Here is an 18080-nt window from a genome sequence, read left to right as displayed (position 1 = left end):
AGGAAGACAAAATACTGAACTACATAGCTCTGTGTGAAAATATTTTTTCCCCATTAAAACAACTTTTTTCACACCGACTTCAAGTTCTCTAGCCACACCCAGACCTGATTACTACCACACGTTCGCAATCAAGAAATCACCTAAAGAGGACCTGCCTGACAAAGTGAAGTAGACCAAAAGAGCCTCAAAAGCTAGACATTATGCCAAAATCTAAAAACCTTTAAACACAAATGAGAAAGAAAATACTTGTCACCAGTAAAAAAAAAAAAAAAAAAAAAAAAAAAAGTGAACTCAAATGCAGAAAAACAAGTGTTTAAGGAGTGAATCCTGGAAAAAGCAAAAGTCAAAGTAAACACCCCATCGAGTGAGCACTGAGGAGGTGCCGTGGGAAAAAATAACCAGACACTCACTCACTAGGCTACACAAAGGCTACCCTGGACACAAATACAGGGTGAGTAATAATATGCACACAAATGATCGATAACATACACAGGGGTGCCTGCAGGATTTTACTCCAAGGTATGCACTAATCAGGCACCACCTGAAGAATGACAAAAGACGTGAGAACAAGTGACGAAAGAAACTCATTCCTGTCTTTCAATGAGTGCTTATGTGCATTTAGGAGAACTAGGCAGCACACTCAGGACTGCAAGATGGGTTTAATTTAGTATTCTTATTATTAAAATATATCTGAACGAGGATCAAATGACTGAGTTGGTCTTTGAGAATGAAAACCAACCTGTTTGTTCCTGCAGATCTTCCTGTTTGACTGAATGTTTCTTCAATCTTCACATCTTCACTCTCCTCTTTAATAAACGCCATCTTTATAACAGTGTGGAGATCAGTCGCTTCAGCAGGAGTTTTTCTCTGTGTTTGGACACTTTATCCTGTTTGAAATAAATAAAACAATTAACAGAAACAAAATAACTTCTCTTCAACACTTGCGTCAACAGTTTCTTTATACGAGAGTAAATAACAAAAAGAAATCAGGTAAAACGTTTCTTTAAAACACTTATTACACACTTATTTGTTACTTTATTCAAACAATAGCCCTCAGTTACTGGGAATAAAATAGTACTACATTGTATAAAGGGTTAAAATATTATCTCCAACAACAGAAACATAATTTAGCATCGTATAAAAAACCTAAAACTTCAGAACTTTAAATTTAAATCAGTTTATATCTGTAAATGTTTTAAAACAAACCTTTCTCCAGTTGAATCACAGCGCTGAAGCGGCGCCGCCTGATGACGTCACACACCACGCCAAAATAAAAGTCTTTTTTGTTTAGCTTTTTTGCCACTTACTGTTGCAGTCATGACTTATTGATACATTTCTCACATGTTTTTCACTTTACACTATATCTGCGCTCTCTCTCTCTCTCTCTCTCTCAAACCTTTAATCTAAATATTTTAAGACAATCTTGAGAAACTTTTTTAGTCCAGTTCATGACTTGCATGTCTACAACACATTACTTCCTATTAATATCTGAGTCCAAATCTCATCTTCATAATTATGACCTCTTCTTTTCTATTTCTACAACTTCATAGGCTTATATAGGGATTTTTTTTTCCATATGAATTGTCGTCTCTTATTATCTGTGTTCCACATTTCCTGCCATTCTTTAGCAATATCTTCAGTAATAATATTTATTTTACCTTTACTAAAGGGGTAGTTCACATAAAAATTACAATTCTGTCATTTCCTCATCCTCTACTTGTTCCAAACCTGTTTGAGTTTCTTCTGCTAAATGGAAATGAAGTGAATACAGGAGCAAATACAGCCACTATATAGATCAACAGTTCCTAATTTGGCTGCTTTTTTCAACACTTTCTTGCTCTCAAAATGTTCTTGGAACTCGATTACAATTGAACCACTAAAGTCACATGGACTGTTTCGACAATGTTTTTGGTTCCTTTTCTGGACTTTGAGCATCTCTGAACTGTTGCTGTCTATGACAGACGGGGGAGCTCTCTGATTTCATCTAAAGTGTCTCAGGGGCAAAGTTCTTGGGGGATTGAAACAACTTTACCAAAAGCAGTATAAACACTGGATGTAGAGAAGAAAGTGAAAACGCCACACACCTCTTCTTCTGGCTGTGTGTTGAGTCAGAGAAGAGTAAAGCTGCACACTGCCACCTGCTGTACTGGAGAGAGTAACATCAGTCCTTCATGGAGCTCAAGTGGATTTCCCTGAAAATAAAAGCACTGCTTTCACTGCCTCCGCCTGAGCATGATCGACTCCTAAAATACCCAAGGTATTTTAGTTCCTGAATAATTTGAGGATACATTCATTAAGTTTATTCTTTCCATTTTTTTTTTTTTTCAGTTTCAGTTTATTAGTTCGTGCTGTATATTTCTTTGTGTATGTAACATTTAACATTTATCTGTATTCACTTTACTCCTAATGAATGTATTATTGAGTCTTATGTGTCCTTAAGCTATAATATTATTAATCTGACTTCTGTCCTGTTTTTACTGGTCATTGATTTAACATTGATTAAATATTCAATATTTATAAGAGTTTCAGATGTTTTTGCCAGTGATTATCCATGCCTCGTGTGATTAGTGGTCTTCCTTCATTTTTCAGATAAATCGCTATTTAATCATACGTTTAAGATCTCATAAGTTTTAGATCTTCTTTCAGTAAATGATCAGCTGTTGATTGTCCTGCCCTTCCAAAAATAGCCTGCAGGAATCCTGCAGAATTTTATTTTTTTTTTCTGCAGGAATCTGCTGGTATCCTGTAGGAATTATGAAATCCTGCAGGACAAAATGACAATATGTGCAGGCAATTCCTACAGATTTTAGAATCATGCAGTCCTTTTTACGGGAATCCTGAATGATCTATTTTTTTCCTGCAGGATAACTGCTGTCCTGCAGGAATGATAAAACCCTGGAGGACACATTGACGATATGTGCAGGGATTTCAGACAGGTTTTACAATGGATCCAAGCAAGTGACAAATCCTGCAGGATTTTATAATTCCTGCAGGACTTGCAGGAGTAATTTGTTGTTATTGGAATGAAAGAAAGAAATTCTGTCACTTGCTTTTGGTAGCAACAAAATATGTGTTCTAACAGATAAACAATTCAACAAACAATCAAAAAAATAAATAGATAAATTGATAAAAGTACACAAATAGATTATAGGCAATTATAAAAATCAACCATTACTCTAAACCATTCAAATTATACATTTGCATTTTACATTTTATTCCTATACTTTTTATTTTATTTATTAAAATGTCAATCCATCTCTCTATTTTAATTCAACTCCCATCTGTTTGGTTGGATGCAAAAAAACAACAACTGCAAGACCTGTCCGTGAGGTAGACACATGTTGAACGTATGTCTGTGCATTTTATGAGTCTATCGCTCTTTCTTTTAAAATGTTTGTTGCTGTTATCCCTGCTTCTCTGTCTTTTTGACCTGATCAACCTATTTTATTCTGTGTCCATTGCCTTTTTGTGGCAGCTGGAACTGGTGCCTCTTCGTTTAAGTACACTTTTTATTCCATTATTATCCTTTAAAAAGAAGCAGGCTAGTGTTATTGTTAGTGTGATTGGTAAACATAATGTGTTTTCTGCAATATTAGAGTAAATTTAATTAGTAAATTATTATAAACATTTATTAAACATTTGAAATAAAATAAGATATAAATGCTGAATTGAAATTAGATAATACATTGCTGCCAATAATGTATAGGTCTATATTACACAAGTATAATAATTACAATATTTTAAGCAGGGCTCCGAACCGGTTCAAGGAACGAAAATATTTTTTTAAGACATTTTTCAGGAACAGAAACGAAAAATGAAAAAAAAAGATCAACTTTAATCGTTCTGAACAGAAACATTTACAGTTAACCGGTTAATAACGTTATTTTATCGTTCTCTTTATTATATCAGTTTGGGAGACAAAAAGCATTAATTTTAAAGCCTGTGTACAAATGTGACGGTGACGCATACAACTTCAAATGCCCGCGAAGCAGACGTCATAAGTGAGAGTCATGTCTGATGCGACGAGCTTGTCTTAAAGGTTACCGAGAACCTGCTCTTTCATGTACAAAGGTATGTTTCGGTATAAGTTATTGTTACTAAAACTTGTATTTATACTAAATAAATTATTGATTGTCGATTGTTTTTAGATGCGTCTCCATAAAGAAAATCCTTTTGTTAACATTTCTCTTATGACAGATCATCTGATAAATTAATCAGTAATATTGAAGGATAAGGGGCAGATCATAAACATGATAGATAAAGTTTTGCATGATATGATAGATATTATCAAACAACCCAAGCATTTTCCATTCGGAGAATTACAGTATTTAATAGCTTAGTCCTTATAAACAATCCATTAATAAAATACATTATTTACAAGGCTACCTAAGAATTAACTGAATATGCAATATGATCCTCATAATGATCACAGTGAAATGAGGTAAGCGTTCGTTTTATATAAACTCTAAATGTCTGACAGTGACGCCTATTTAGGCCTATGCCAGTCTATAAAAAGATGATATAGCTTAAAACACTAATATTTTAGAGGAAGTAGTTAAAGTTTGCACAGCCAGTGTTTGGTCTTATTAACCTGCCCATAATTAAACGTCATGTAGCCTACTTTTTGATTACTTGACCTGCGGATTAATGGCAGCACCAGCAGACATAAACAAGATCTGTGCATAACAGGGTTTTATGTGTCCCCATTATGCAAAATCAAGAGAGTGCACGACTCCATGAGGTAATGTAAACTGCACACACTTGATTATGCAATATGTGAATTCGGGAACGCGTCTCACAGCGCAAAGCATAACTTAATTACCCATGCTTAATTGGTCATCGATGAGGTCTATTGGGTTTGAAGGGTTACCGACAATAAATCAACCGAGTAATCATAAGCATCCCTAGTTTAATCAATTGTAAAAGTGGTGTCAATGTTATTAAAATGCACACACAATCTATCAGTTAATCTGTCCAATACAGGGCTCTAGACTAACTTTTTGCCTTGGTGCGCCTTTTTTTCTTAGGTTTTTTTCCACTTCACAAGAATGGCGCCTGGCCATGTAATGTTACAGCAGCCAAAAGGAATACATTTGCTGGGAATATACATAGAAGCCAGCTATGCTCACCACTATATTACCAACGCTTGTAGACATCCTCTTACAGAAGTGTAGAAAATAAAAGCTTTCGAACGAGGAGTTCTTTGTGTGGGCGAAAAAAAAAATGTCGAGTATGGATCCCATCTCTTTCTGACCATGAGGTTGGATAAAGCGTTCGAAGGTACAACCTCACCCAAAAAAAGGGAGGTCGATAATTTCACTCTGCAGTGGTGGAGTGGTCATCTTCTGTCACCCAGTATTCACTGTAATGAGCTCCCCCGGTTTGAATGTCATTGCAAGGGTTGACTGGATGCAGCTCATGAAAGGGCAAGCTGACATTTTGTGGAGTAAAAGCTGGGCAATGTGTAAGAATGAATGGCGTGCTTTGTTTGCTGAAAAACATGCTAATAAGGTTCTCCTGTGTGATGCACTGTTCAAGTTACTGCTGATGACCAGTCGAAGACTATTGAAGAAGCAAGGATTATTAATGAAGAAAAACTGTCCAAGCCCAGTTTTCTATCCTCCTCTTGCTGTCAGCCAAGGTCTTTAGTGCCAGCACTGCAGACAATGCTGTTAGGACTGGATTACATTGCTGATCTGTGTAGGGGAGAACAGGTTTTTTTACTCCGCAGATCCTTGTTAGTATAGTGGACAGTATCTCCGCCTGTCATGCGGAAGACCGGGGTTCGATTCCCCGACGGGGAGGCTCTCCTTTGTCTTTTACTTTTTGGCTGTTGCCTTTTACAAGCTTGTCAACGGACTAAGTGATATAAACAGCAGCCAAAAGGAAATGCGTTGGCCGGGAATCGAACCCGGGTCAACTGCTTGGAAGGCAGCTATGCTCACCACTATACCACCAACGCTTGCAGACATCTCTTGCCAGATGAGCTCAAAAAGAATGCTTTCAACCAAGGCTCTCTTTGTCTTGGTTCGGCACTGAAAAACATGTCCAGCATATGGATCCCAACCATCTCAAAATGCACTGATCTACCCACATGTCATGGGACATCTTCACAAGAGTGGCGCCTGGCCATGTAATGTTACGGCAGCCAAAAGGAATACATTTGCTGGGAATATACGTAGAAGCCAGCTATGCTCACCACTATAATACCAACGCTTGTAAACATCCTCTCACAGAAGTGTAGAAAATGAAAGCTTTCGAACAAGGAGTTCTTTGTGTGGGCGAAAAAAAAAATGTCGAGTATGGATCCCATCTCTTTCTGACGTTGAGGTTGGATAAAGCGTTCGAAGGTACAACCTCACCCAAAAAAAGCAAAGTCGATAATTCCACTCTGCAGTGGTGGAGTTGTCATCTTCTGTCACCCAGTATTCACTGTAATGAGCTCCCCCGGTTTGAATGTCATTGCAAGGGTTGACTGGATGCAGCTCATGAAAGGGCAAGCTGACATTTTGTGGGGTAAAAGCTGGGCAATGTGTAAGAATGAATGGCGTGCTTTGTTTGCTGCAAAACATGCTAATAACGTTCTCCTGTGTGATGCACTGTTCAAGTTACTGCTGATGACCAGTCGAAGACTATTGAAGAAGCAAGGATTATTAATGAAGAAAAACTGTCCAAGCCCAGTTTTCTACCCTCCTCTTGCTGTCAGCCAAGGTCTTTAGTGCCAGCACTGCAGACAATGCTGTTAGGACTGGATTACATTGCTGATCTGTGTGGGGGAGAACGGGTTTTTTTACTCCGCAGATCCTCGTTAGTATAGTGGACAGTATCTCCGCCTGTCACGCGGAAGACCGGGGTTTGATTCCCCGATGCGGAGGCCCTCCTTTGTCTTTTACTTTTTGGCTGTTGCCTTTTACAAGGTTGGCAACAGACTAAGTGGTATAAACAGCAGCCAAAAGGAAATGCGTTGGCTGGGAATTGAACCCGGGTCAACTGCTTGGAAGGCAGCTATGCTCACCACTATACCACCAACGCTTGCAGACATCTCTTGCCAGATGAGCTCAAAAAGAATGCTTTCAACCTAGGCACTCTTTGTTTTGGTTCGGCACTGAAAAACATGTCCAGCATATGGATCCCAACCATCTCAAAATGCACTGATCTACCCACGTCATGGCACATCTTCACAAAAGTGGCGCCTGGCCATGTAATGTTACGGCAGCCAAAAGGAATACATTTGCTGGGAATGTACGTAGAAGCCAGCTATGCTCACCACTATAATACCAACGCTTGTAGACATCCTCTCACAGAAGTGTAGAAAATGAAAGCTTTCGACCAAGGAGATCTTTGTGTGGGTAAAAAAAAATGTTGAGTATGGATCCCATCTCTTTCTGACGTTGAGGTTGGATAAAGCGTTCGAAGTTACAACCACACCCAAAAAAAGGGAGGTCGATAATTTCACTCTTCAGTGGTGGAGTTGTCATCTTCTGTCACCCAGTATTCACTGTAATGAGCTCCCCCGGTTTGAATGTCATTGCAAGGGTTGACTGGATGCAGCTCATGAAAGGGCAAGCTGACATTTTGTGGAGTAAAAGCTGGGCAATGTGTAAGAATGAATGGCGTGCTTTGTTTGCTGCAAAACATGCTAATAGCGTTCTCCTGTGTGATGCACTGTTCAAGTTACTGCTGATGACCAGTCTAAGACTGATGAAGAAGCAAGGATTATTAATGAAGAAAAACTGTCCAAGCCCAGTTTTCTACCCTCCTCTTGCTGTCAGCCAAGGTCTTTAGTGCCAGCAATGCAGACAATGCTGTTAGGACTGGATTACATTGCTGATCTGTGTGGGTGGAGAATGGGTTTTCTTGCTGCGCAGATCCTCGTTAGTATAGTGGACAGTATCTCCACCCGTCACGCGGAAGACCGGGGTTCGATTCCCCGACGGGGAGGCCCTCCTTTGTCTTTTACTCTTTGGCTGTTGCCTTTTCACAAGGGTGGCAATGGACTAAGTGATATATACAGCAGCCAAAAGGAAATGCGTTGGCCGGGAATCAAACCCGGGTCAACTGCTTGGAAGGCAGCTATGCTCACCAACGCTTGTGGACGCCTCTTGTCAGAAGAGCTCAAAAAGAATGCTTTCAACCAAGGCCCTCTTTGTCTTGGTTCGGCTCTGAAAAACATGTCCAGCATATGGATCCCAACCATCTCAAAATGCACTGATCTACCCACATGTCATGGGACATCTTCACAAGAGTGGCGCCTGGCCATGTAATGTTACGGCAGCCAAAAGGAATACATTTGCTGGGAATATACTTAGAAGCCAGCTATGCTCACCACTATATTACCAACGCTTGTAGACATCCTCTCACAGAAGTGTAGAAAATGAAAGCTTTCGACCAAGGAGTTCTTTGTGTGGGCGAAAATAAAATGTAGAGTATGGATCCCATCTCTTTCTGACGTTGAGGTTGGATAAAGCGTTTGAAGGTACAACCTCACCCAAAAAATGGGAGGTCGATAATTTCACTCTGCAGTGGTGGAGTTCTCATCTTCTGTCACCCAGTATTCACTGTAATGAGCTCCCCCGGTTTGAATGTCATTGCAAGGGTTGACTGGATGCAGCTCATGAAAGGGCAAGCTGACATTTTGTGGAGTAAAAGCTGGGCAATGTGTAGGAATGAATGGCGTGCTTTGTTTGCTGCAAAACATGCTAATAGCGTTCTCCTGTGTGATGCACTGTTCAAGTTACTGCTGATGACCAGTCTAAGACTGATGAAGAAGCAAGGATTATTAATGAAGAAAAACTGTCCAAGCCCAGTTTTCTACCCTCCTCTTGCTGTCAGCCAAGGTCTTTAGTGCCAGCAATGCAGACAATGCTGTTAGGACTGGATTACATTGCTGATCTGTGTGGGTGGAGAATGGGTTTTCTTGCTGCGCAGATCCTCGTTAGTATAGTGGACAGTATCTCCGCCTGTCACGTGGAAGACCGGGGTTCGATTCCCCGACGGGGAGGCCCTCCTTTGTCTTTTACTCTTTGGCTGTTGCCTTTTCACAAGGGTGGCAATGGACTAAGTGATATATACAGCAGCCAAAAGGAAATGCGTTGGCCGGGAATCAAACCCGGGTCAACTGCTTGGAAGGCAGCTATGCTCACCACTATACCACCAACGCTTGTGGACGCCTCTTGCCAGAAGAGCTCAAAAAGAATGCTTTCAACCAAGGCCCTCTTTGTCTTGGTTCGGCTCTGAAAAACATGTCCAGCATATGGATCCCAACCATCTCAAAATGCACTGATCTACCCACATGTCATGGGACATCTTCACAAGAGTGGCGCCTGGCCATGTAATGTTACGGCAGCCAAAAGGAATACATTTGCTGGGAATATACTTAGAAGCCAGCTATGCTCACCACTATATTACCAACGCTTGTAGACATCCTCTCACAGAAGTGTAGAAAATGAAAGCTTTCGACCAAGGAGTTCTTTGTGTGGGCGAAAATAAAATGTAGAGTATGGATCCCATCTCTTTCTGACGTTGAGGTTGGATAAAGCGTTTGAAGGTACAACCTCACCCAAAAAATGGGAGGTCGATAATTTCACTCTGCAGTGGTGGAGTTCTCATCTTCTGTCACCCAGTATTCACTGTAATGAGCTCCCCCGGTTTGAATGTCATTGCAAGGGTTGACTGGATGCAGCTCATGAAAGGGCAAGCTGACATTTTGTGGAGTAAAAGCTGGGCAATGTGTAGGAATGAATGGCGTGCTTTGTTTGCTGCAAAACATGCTAATAGCGTTCTCCTGTGTGATGCACTGTTCAAGTTACTGCTGATGACCAGTCTAAGACTGATGAAGAAGCAAGGATTATTAATGAAGAAAAACTGTCCAAGCCCAGTTTTCTACCCTCCTCTTGCTGTCAGCCAAGGTCTTTAGTGCCAGCAATGCAGACAATGCTGTTAGGACTGGATTACATTGCTGATCTGTGTGGGTGGAGAATGGGTTTTATTGCTGCGCAGATCCTCGTTAGTATAGTGGACAGTATCTCCGCCTGTCACGCGGAAGACCGGGGTTCGATTCCCCGACGGGGAGGCCCTCCTTTGTCTTTACTCCTTGGCTGTTGCCTTTTCACAAGGGTGGCAATGGACTAAGTGATTTATACAGCAGCCAAAAGGAAATGCGTTGGCCGGGAATCGAACCCGGGTCAACTGCTTGGAAGGCAGCTATGCTCACCACTATACCACCAACGCTTGTGGACGCCTCTTGCCAGAAGAGCTCAAAAAGAATGCTTTCAACCAAGGCCCTCTTTGTCTTGGTTCGGCTCTGAAAAACATGTCCAGCATATGGATCCCAACCATCTCAAAATGCACTGATCTACCCACATGTCATGGGACATCTTCACAAGAGTGGCGCCTGGCCATGTAATGTTACGGCAGCCAAAAGGAATACATTTGCTGGGAATATACTTAGAAGCCAGCTATGCTCACCACTATATTACCAACGCTTGTAGACATCCTCTCACAGAAGTGTAGAAAATGAAAGCTTTCGACCAAGGAGTTCTTTGTGTGGGCGAAAATAAAATGTAGAGTATGGATCCCATCTCTTTCTGACGTTGAGGTTGGATAAAGCGTTTGAAGGTACAACCTCACCCAAAAAATGGGAGGTCGATAATTTCACTCTGCAGTGATGGAGTTCTCATCTTCTGTCACCCAGTATTCACTGTAATGAGCTCCCCCGGTTTGAATGTCATTGCAAGGGTTGACTGGATGCAGCTCATGAAAGGGCAAGCTGACATTTTGTGGAAAAAAAGCTGGGCAATGTGTAGGAATGAATGGCGTGCTTTGTTTGCTGCAAAACATGCTAATAACATTCTCCTGTGTGATGCACTGTTCAAGTTACTGCTGATGACCAGTCTAAGACTGATGAAGAAGCAAGGATTATTAATGAAGAAAAACTGTCCAAGGCCAGTTTTCTACCCTCCTCTTGCTGTCAGCCAAGGTCTTTAGTGCCAGCAATGCAGACAATGCTGTTAGGACTGGATTACATTGCTGATCTGTGTGGGTGGAGAATGGGTTTTCTTGCTGCGCAGATCCTCGTTAGTATAGTGGACAGTATCTCCGCCTGTCACGCGGAAGACCGATTTTTGTCTTTACTCTTTGGCTGTTGCCTTTTCACAAGGGTGGCAATGGACTAAGTGATTTATACAGCAGCCAAAAGGAAATGCGTTGGCCGGGAATCGAACCCGGGTCAACTGCTTGGAAGGCAGCTATGCTCACCCCTATACCACCAACGCTTGTGGACGCCTCTTGCCAGAAGAGCTCAAAAAGAATGCTTTCAACCAAAGCCCTCTTTGTCTTGGTTCGGCTCTGAAAAACATGTCCAGCATATGGATCCCAACCATCTCAAAATGCACTGATCTACCCACATGTCATGGGACATCTTCACAAGAGTGGCGCCTGGCCATCTAATGTTACAGCAGCCAAAAGGAATACATTTGCTGGGAATATACTTAGAAGCCAGCTATGCTCACCACTATATTACCAACGCTTGTAGACAACCTCTCACAGAAGTGTAGAAAATGAAAGCTTTCGACCAAGGAGTTCTTTGTGTGGGCGAAAATAAAATGTAGAGTATGGATCCCATCTCTTTCTGACGTTGAGGTTGGATAAAGCGTTTGAAGGTACAACCACACCCAAAAAATGGGAGGTCGATAATTTCACTCTGCAGTGGTGGAGTTCTCATCTTCTGTCACCCAGTATTCACTGTAATGAGCTCCCCCGGTTTGAATGTCATTGCAAGGGTTGACTGGATGCAGCTCACGAAAGGGCAAGCTGACATTTTGTGGAGTAAAAGCTGGGCAATGTGTAAGAATGAATGGCGTGCTTTGTTTGCTGCAAAACATGCTAATAACGTTCTCCTGTGTGATGCACTGTTCAAGTTACTGCTGATGACCAGTCTAAGACTGATGAAGAAGCAAGGATTATTAATGAAGAAAAACTGTCCAAGGCCAGTTTTCTACCCTCCTCTTGCTGTCAGCCAAGGTCTTTAGTGCCAGCAATGCAGACAATGCTGTTAGGACTGGATTACATTGCTGATCTGTGTGGGTGGAGAATGGGTTTTCTTGCTGCGCAGATCCTCGTTAGTATAGTGGACAGTATCTCCGCGTGTCACGCGGAAGACCAGAGTTCGATTCCCCGACGGGGAGGCCCTGCTTTGTCTTTTACTCTTTGGCTGTTGCCTTTTCACAAGTGTGGCAATGGACTAAGTGATATATACAGCAGCCAAAAGGAAATGCGTTGGCCGGGAATCGAACCCCGGTCCACTGCTTGGAAGGCAGCTATGCTGACCACTATACCACCAACACTTGCGGACGCCTCTTGCCAGAAGAGCTCAAAAAGAATGCTTTCAACCAAGGCCCTCTTTGTCTTGGTTCGGCTCTGAAAAACATGTCCAGCATATGGATCCCAACCATCTCAAAATGCACTGATCTACCCACATGTCATGGGACACCTTCACAAGAGTGGCGCCTGGCCATGTAATGTTACGGCAGCCAAAAGGAATACATTTGCTGGGAATATACTTAGAAGCCAGCTATGCTCACCACTATATTACCAACGCTTGTAGTCATCTTCTCACAGAAGTGTAGAAAATGAAAGCTTTTGACCAAGGAGTTCTTTGTGTGGGCGAAAATAAAATGTAGAGTATGGATCCCATCTCTTTCTGACGTTGAGGTTGGATAAAGCGTTTGAAGGTACAACCACACCCAAAAAATGGGAGGTCGATAATTTCACTCTGCAGTGGTGGAGTTCTCATCTTCTGTCACCCAGTATTCACTGTAATGAGCTCCCCCGGTTTGAATGTCATTGCAAGGGTTGACTGGATGCAGCTCACGAAAGGGCAAGCTGACATTTTGTGGAGTAAAAGCTGGGCAATGTGTAAGAATGAATGGCGTGCTTTGTTTGCTGCAAAACATGCTAATAACGTTCTCCTGTGTGATGCACTGTTCAAGTTACTGCTGATGACCAGTCTAAGACTGATGAAGAAGCAAGGATTATTAATGAAGAAAAACTGTCCAAGCCCAGTTTTCTACCCTCCTCTTGCTGTCAGCCAAGGTCTTTAGTGCCAGCAATGCAGACAATGCTGTTAGGACTGGATTACATTGCTGATCTGTGTGGGTGGAGAATGGGTTTTCTTGCTGCGCAGATCCTCGTTAGTATAGTGGACAGTATCTCCGCGTGTCACGCGGAAGACCAGAGTTCGATTCCCTGACGGGGAGGCCCTGCTTTGTCTTTTACTCTTTGGCTGTTGCCTTTTCACAAGGGTGGCAATGGACTAAGTGATATATACAGCAGCCAAAAGGAAATGCGTTGGCCGGGAATCGAACCCGGTCAACTGCTTGGAAGGCAGCTATGCTGACCACTATACCACCAACACTTGCGGACGCCTCTTGCCAGAAGAGCTCAAAAAGAATGCTTTCAACCAAGGCCCTCTTTGTCTTGGTTCGGCTCTGAAAAACATGTCCAGCATATGGATCCCAACCATCTCAAAATGCACTGATCTACCCACATGTCATGGGACACCTTCACAAGAGTGGCGCCTGGCCATGTAATGTTACGGCAGCCAAAAGGAATACATTTGCTGGGAATATACTTAGAAGCCAGCTATGCTCACCACTATATTACCAACGCTTGTAGTCATCTTCTCACAGAAGTGTAGAAAATGAAAGCTTTTGACCAAGGAGTTCTTTGTGTGGGCGAAAATAAAATGTAGAGTATGGATCCCATCTCTTTCTGACGTTGAGGTTGGATAAAGCGTTCGAAGGTACAACCTCACCCAAAAAATGGGAGGTCGATAATTTCACTCTGCAGTGGTGGAGTTCTCATCTTCTGTCACCCAGTATTCACTGTAATGAGCTCCCCCGGTTTGAATGTCATTGCAAGGGTTGACTGAATGCAGCTCATGAAAGGGCAAGCTGACATTTTGTGGAGTAAAAGCTGGGCAATGTGTAAGAATGAATGGCGTGCTTTGTTTGCTGCAAAACATGCTAATAACGTTCTCCTGTGTGATGCACTGTTAAAGTTACTGCTGATGACCAGTCGAAGACTGATGAAGAAGCAAGGATTATTAATGAAGAAAAACTGTCCAAGCCCAGTTTTCTACCCTCCTCTTGCTGTCAGCCAAGGTCTTTAGTGCCAGCACTGCAGACAATGCTTTTAGGATTGGATTACATTGCTGATCTGTGCGGGGAGAACGGGTTTTCTTACTCTGCAGATCCTTGTTATTATAGTGGACAGTATCTCCGCCTGTCACACGGAAGACCAGGGTTCGATTCCCCAACGGGGAGGTCTCCTTTGACTTTGACTTTTTGGCTGTTGCCTTTTCACAAAGGTGGCAACAGACTAAGTGATATATACAGCAGCCAAAAAAAATGCGTTGGCCGGGAATTGAACCCGGGTCAACTGCTTGGAAGGCAGCTTTTTTATAATTTCATTTATATCAAAAATTAAAAACAATTACATTCAGGTAATAATACATGTACATTATATAAATTCATTTGAACATATATATTCCCACATAAAAAGTCTTTTTCAAATACATCAATCTTGTCATTCGTGTTACAATAATGGAAAAGAGCATTAAGCAGTACAGACATTTTTCTTTCAAACAATTTACACACAGATATTTTGCCATTCTTTTGTTTAACAATATTCCTTCTATTCCATATCACAATTTTTCCAACTGTTAAAATGAAATTTATGAACCTTGTATTTTTACCTTCTGTTTTACAACCAAATAAAAATAATATTTCCTCATCAACAATCTGTTTTTCAATCCCAATTTCATTTATCATTTCTTTAATTTCTTTAATCTTCTTCATTACAAACTTTACATCTTGCATCATTTGCCAAACCTATTTTACACAATCTCATTTCGCTTAATAAACAGTTTTGCCTTAAAATGTAATCAAAATTCTCTAAAACTGGACTTTTCCACCAAGCTCTCAGATTTTGCCATATTTCCTTTGTTTCTATATTGGGATATAATCTTTTCCAATACTCTTCTGCTTTGGGTGTAACAAACACGTCTTTACATAAACATGAATAAAACATCTTCAGTATACCATCTTTGAAAGCATATTGATTTTCTTTAAAGTTAATCACCATTCCTTCATCTCTGTGCATATCCAAATTATTTTCTATCATTTCTTTCCATTCTTTTGGTATATTGTTTTTCAAGTTATTCAATTGATTTTCAATAACTCCTTTAGTTTCGTTTTCATAGTTTTCTATTATTGCATCTTTTATTACTTGCACCTGTACATAACCAGGTATCACTTCATATAAGATATCTTTAATTTGCTTTATTCCTGCATAATACCATTTCTTATAAAAAAATAGTGTAATTCCCTTTTTTAATGTAATCATTTAAAAACAGCGGTTGCTTTAAAATCTCTTCTTTACTAAATGTAGAATCAATATGCTTTCTAAAATCTCCCCATGCCTTGATAACTTCTTTATAGAATTCTGGAATCCCATTCATCATATTCTCTTTGGGCTTCATCCATAATATATATTCTTGCATTTCCCCACATTTATTTAAAAAATATGTCATCACATCTTTCCATACGTGTTTTTCTTCTTTCCAGTATTTATTTACAGTTTTTATTCGTATGCTTTTCATTCTGATAAGTGGATCGATTAAACCTAACCCCCCTTCTTCTACTTTACCAATTATGGTATCATAAGCTATCTTGGAAGGTTTCCCGTCCCATATAAAATCTAAAACAATAGCTTTTATCTTCTTATAAACACTCATTGGCAAACTCACTGTACCTAAAACATACCACATTTTTGATAAAAATAAGGAATTTAAAACTAAAACTTTCCCCTTTAAAAACAAACCTCTTAATTTCCAGAAATGTAATCTTTTTTCCATTCCTTTTAAAACTTCCTCCCACACTAAATCCCTTGTTTCATTTTCATTTTCACCAACCCTTATACCTAAAATCTTCATATTGGTTTTCTCCTCTTTAAATTGGATTTTTTCTGGTAAAGCCTTTGTTTTTCCTATTCTCATGTATTTCGTTTTTTCCTTATTAATTTTTGCTCCTGTTCCTTTACAATATCTGTTTAAAATTTCCTCTGCTTTCTCAATACTTTTAATATCTTTTACTATTAAAGTGGTATCATCAGCATATTGAAATATTTTTGTTCTAACTCTGTTCCTTTTATACATAATCCTCGTATTTGCTTTTCATTATCAATTGCTAACCCCAATGTTTCAGATACAAGTGTGTATAGTAGTGCTGACATTGGACACCATTGTCTTATCGATCTTGTTACTTTAAAATCTTTAGTTAAAAAACCATTTACTTTTATACAGCTTGTTATATCTGTATATAAACATTTTATCCATTGTAAATATCTTTTTCCAAAACCAAATCTCTCCATTACATTCATCATATATTTGTGTTCCACTCTATCAAAAGCTTTTTCCAAATCTACACTAATTATATATCCTGTTTCTTTTTCCTCTCTCATATACCAGATTATGTCTCTTATATTGTTTATGACATCCGTTATGTCTCTTTTTAGAACCGCATATGCTTGATTTGTTTGGATTATGTTTGGTACAACTACTTTCAATCTGTTAGCTAAGACTTTCGCTAAAATTTTATAGTCTGTGTTCAACATACTTAAGGGTCTATAATTTTTTAAGTCTTCCTTGTCTCCATTTTGTTTATAAATCATTTTAACCATTCCTTTTTTCATACTATTAGTTAACTCCCCTTTTTCATAAATATCACTGTATATTATATTTAAAATAGGACTTAAAACATTTTTAAAAACTTTATAAAACTCAACTGGTAGTCCATCTATTCCTGGACTTTTCCCATTTCTCAACTGATCAATAGCTGTTTCTATTTCTAAATCTGTTATCTCACTCTCGCACATTTCCTCGTCCTCTTTATTTAATTTTACTGTTATTTTTTCTAATAATAATTTTCATCATTTAAAACTACTCCATTTTCTGTAAATAATTCCTTATAAAATCGTCTAGTTTCCTTTAAAATTCCCTCTTTGTCCTCTACAGTTTTCCCATCTTGTGTTTTTATACATTTGATTATAGCTGCTCTCTGTCTTGTTTTTTCTAATTCATAAAAGTATTTTGTACTTCTTTCTCCTTCTACAATGTCTTTAGCTCTGCTTCTAACAATTACTCCCTTACACTTTTCTTCTTCGATTTTCTTCAGCTTTTCCTGTAATTCTATTATTTTGTCAACATTTATCCCATTTACTTTACTCATCTCTTCATCCCATTCTTTTCTAATTTGATTTTCCTTGAATTTTTTTGCCTTTTGTCTTTTTTCTGATATATTTATTGAGTATTCTTTTATTCTATTTTTCAGATTATCCCACCATAAACTTGTTTCTGTTTCAAACATTTCATCATTCACACTATTGATTATTATATTTTCTATTTCCATTTTATACATTTCTATTTTGAACAACTCAGTGTTGAGTATCCACACTCCTGCTCCTTTTTCAATCTCATTAAAATTCATCGTTATCCATATAAAATCGTGATCACTCTCACTATAGGTTTTGTAGAAAACTTTGTTAACATATTGTACTTCTTTCTTCTTACATAAAAACAAGTCAATTCTACTTTGCTTTAAAATCCTATTTACAATTTGTCTTCTTGAATATTCTCTTTTCACACCATTTTGCTCTCTCCATACATCTACCAAATCACATTTCCTCATTAAATTCTGTAGTTCATTTCTTCCTCTGTCTGTTCTAAAATCCATTGAGTCATCTATATCTATTCTTTGCACGGCAACATTAAAATCTCCTAAAATAAATATGTTTTCATTCTTATCTATTAACTTATCTATTTCCTTATAAAAGTTATATTTCTCCTTTTCCTCATTTGGTGCATGTATGTTGCATACTCTAAAACTTTTCCCATTATACATAACTTTTACAATTATAATTCTTCCATTTGTGTCTTTATAGTCTAATTCTACTTTTTCAAAAATCCCTCTTTTTATCAAAATTGCTACCCCTCTTTTCTTTTCTATATCTCCATTACTAAA

The 18080-nt window shown here is 39.3% G+C and overlaps 10 non-coding genes and 1 pseudogene across 10 annotated transcripts; 3 read left to right on the top strand and 8 right to left on the bottom strand.

The window, feature by feature from the left end:
* The window catches only part of LOC130222380 (gastrula zinc finger protein XlCGF49.1-like), a 78647-nt pseudogene that overhangs the window by 2745 nt on the left and 57822 nt on the right, over positions 1-18080 (bottom strand).
* Positions 5733-5804, top strand: trnad-guc (transfer RNA aspartic acid (anticodon GUC)). Its single transcript has one exon. It is a non-coding gene; the product is annotated as a tRNA-Asp (tRNA).
* Positions 5891-5962, bottom strand: trnag-ucc (transfer RNA glycine (anticodon UCC)). Its single transcript has one exon. It is a non-coding gene; the product is annotated as a tRNA-Gly (tRNA).
* On the bottom strand, positions 6961-7032 carry trnag-ucc (transfer RNA glycine (anticodon UCC)). Its single transcript has one exon. It is a non-coding gene; the product is annotated as a tRNA-Gly (tRNA).
* trnad-guc (transfer RNA aspartic acid (anticodon GUC)) lies at positions 8930-9001 on the top strand. The gene has a single exon. It is a non-coding gene; the product is annotated as a tRNA-Asp (tRNA).
* trnag-ucc (transfer RNA glycine (anticodon UCC)) lies at positions 9089-9160 on the bottom strand. Its single transcript has one exon. It is a non-coding gene; the product is annotated as a tRNA-Gly (tRNA).
* Positions 10001-10072, top strand: trnad-guc (transfer RNA aspartic acid (anticodon GUC)). The gene has a single exon. It is a non-coding gene; the product is annotated as a tRNA-Asp (tRNA).
* trnag-ucc (transfer RNA glycine (anticodon UCC)) lies at positions 10159-10230 on the bottom strand. Its single transcript has one exon. It is a non-coding gene; the product is annotated as a tRNA-Gly (tRNA).
* On the bottom strand, positions 11202-11273 carry trnag-ucc (transfer RNA glycine (anticodon UCC)). The gene has a single exon. It is a non-coding gene; the product is annotated as a tRNA-Gly (tRNA).
* On the bottom strand, positions 12273-12344 carry trnag-ucc (transfer RNA glycine (anticodon UCC)). The gene has a single exon. It is a non-coding gene; the product is annotated as a tRNA-Gly (tRNA).
* Positions 13344-13414, bottom strand: trnag-ucc (transfer RNA glycine (anticodon UCC)). Its single transcript has one exon. It is a non-coding gene; the product is annotated as a tRNA-Gly (tRNA).

The sequence above is a fragment of the Danio aesculapii genome, chromosome 4 (assembly GCF_903798145.1).
Source record: "Danio aesculapii chromosome 4, fDanAes4.1, whole genome shotgun sequence".
Classification (NCBI taxonomy): Eukaryota; Metazoa; Chordata; class Actinopteri; order Cypriniformes; family Danionidae; genus Danio; species Danio aesculapii.
Note: the sequence above shows the minus strand (reverse complement) of the source record. Positions and strands in the feature narration are given on the sequence as shown.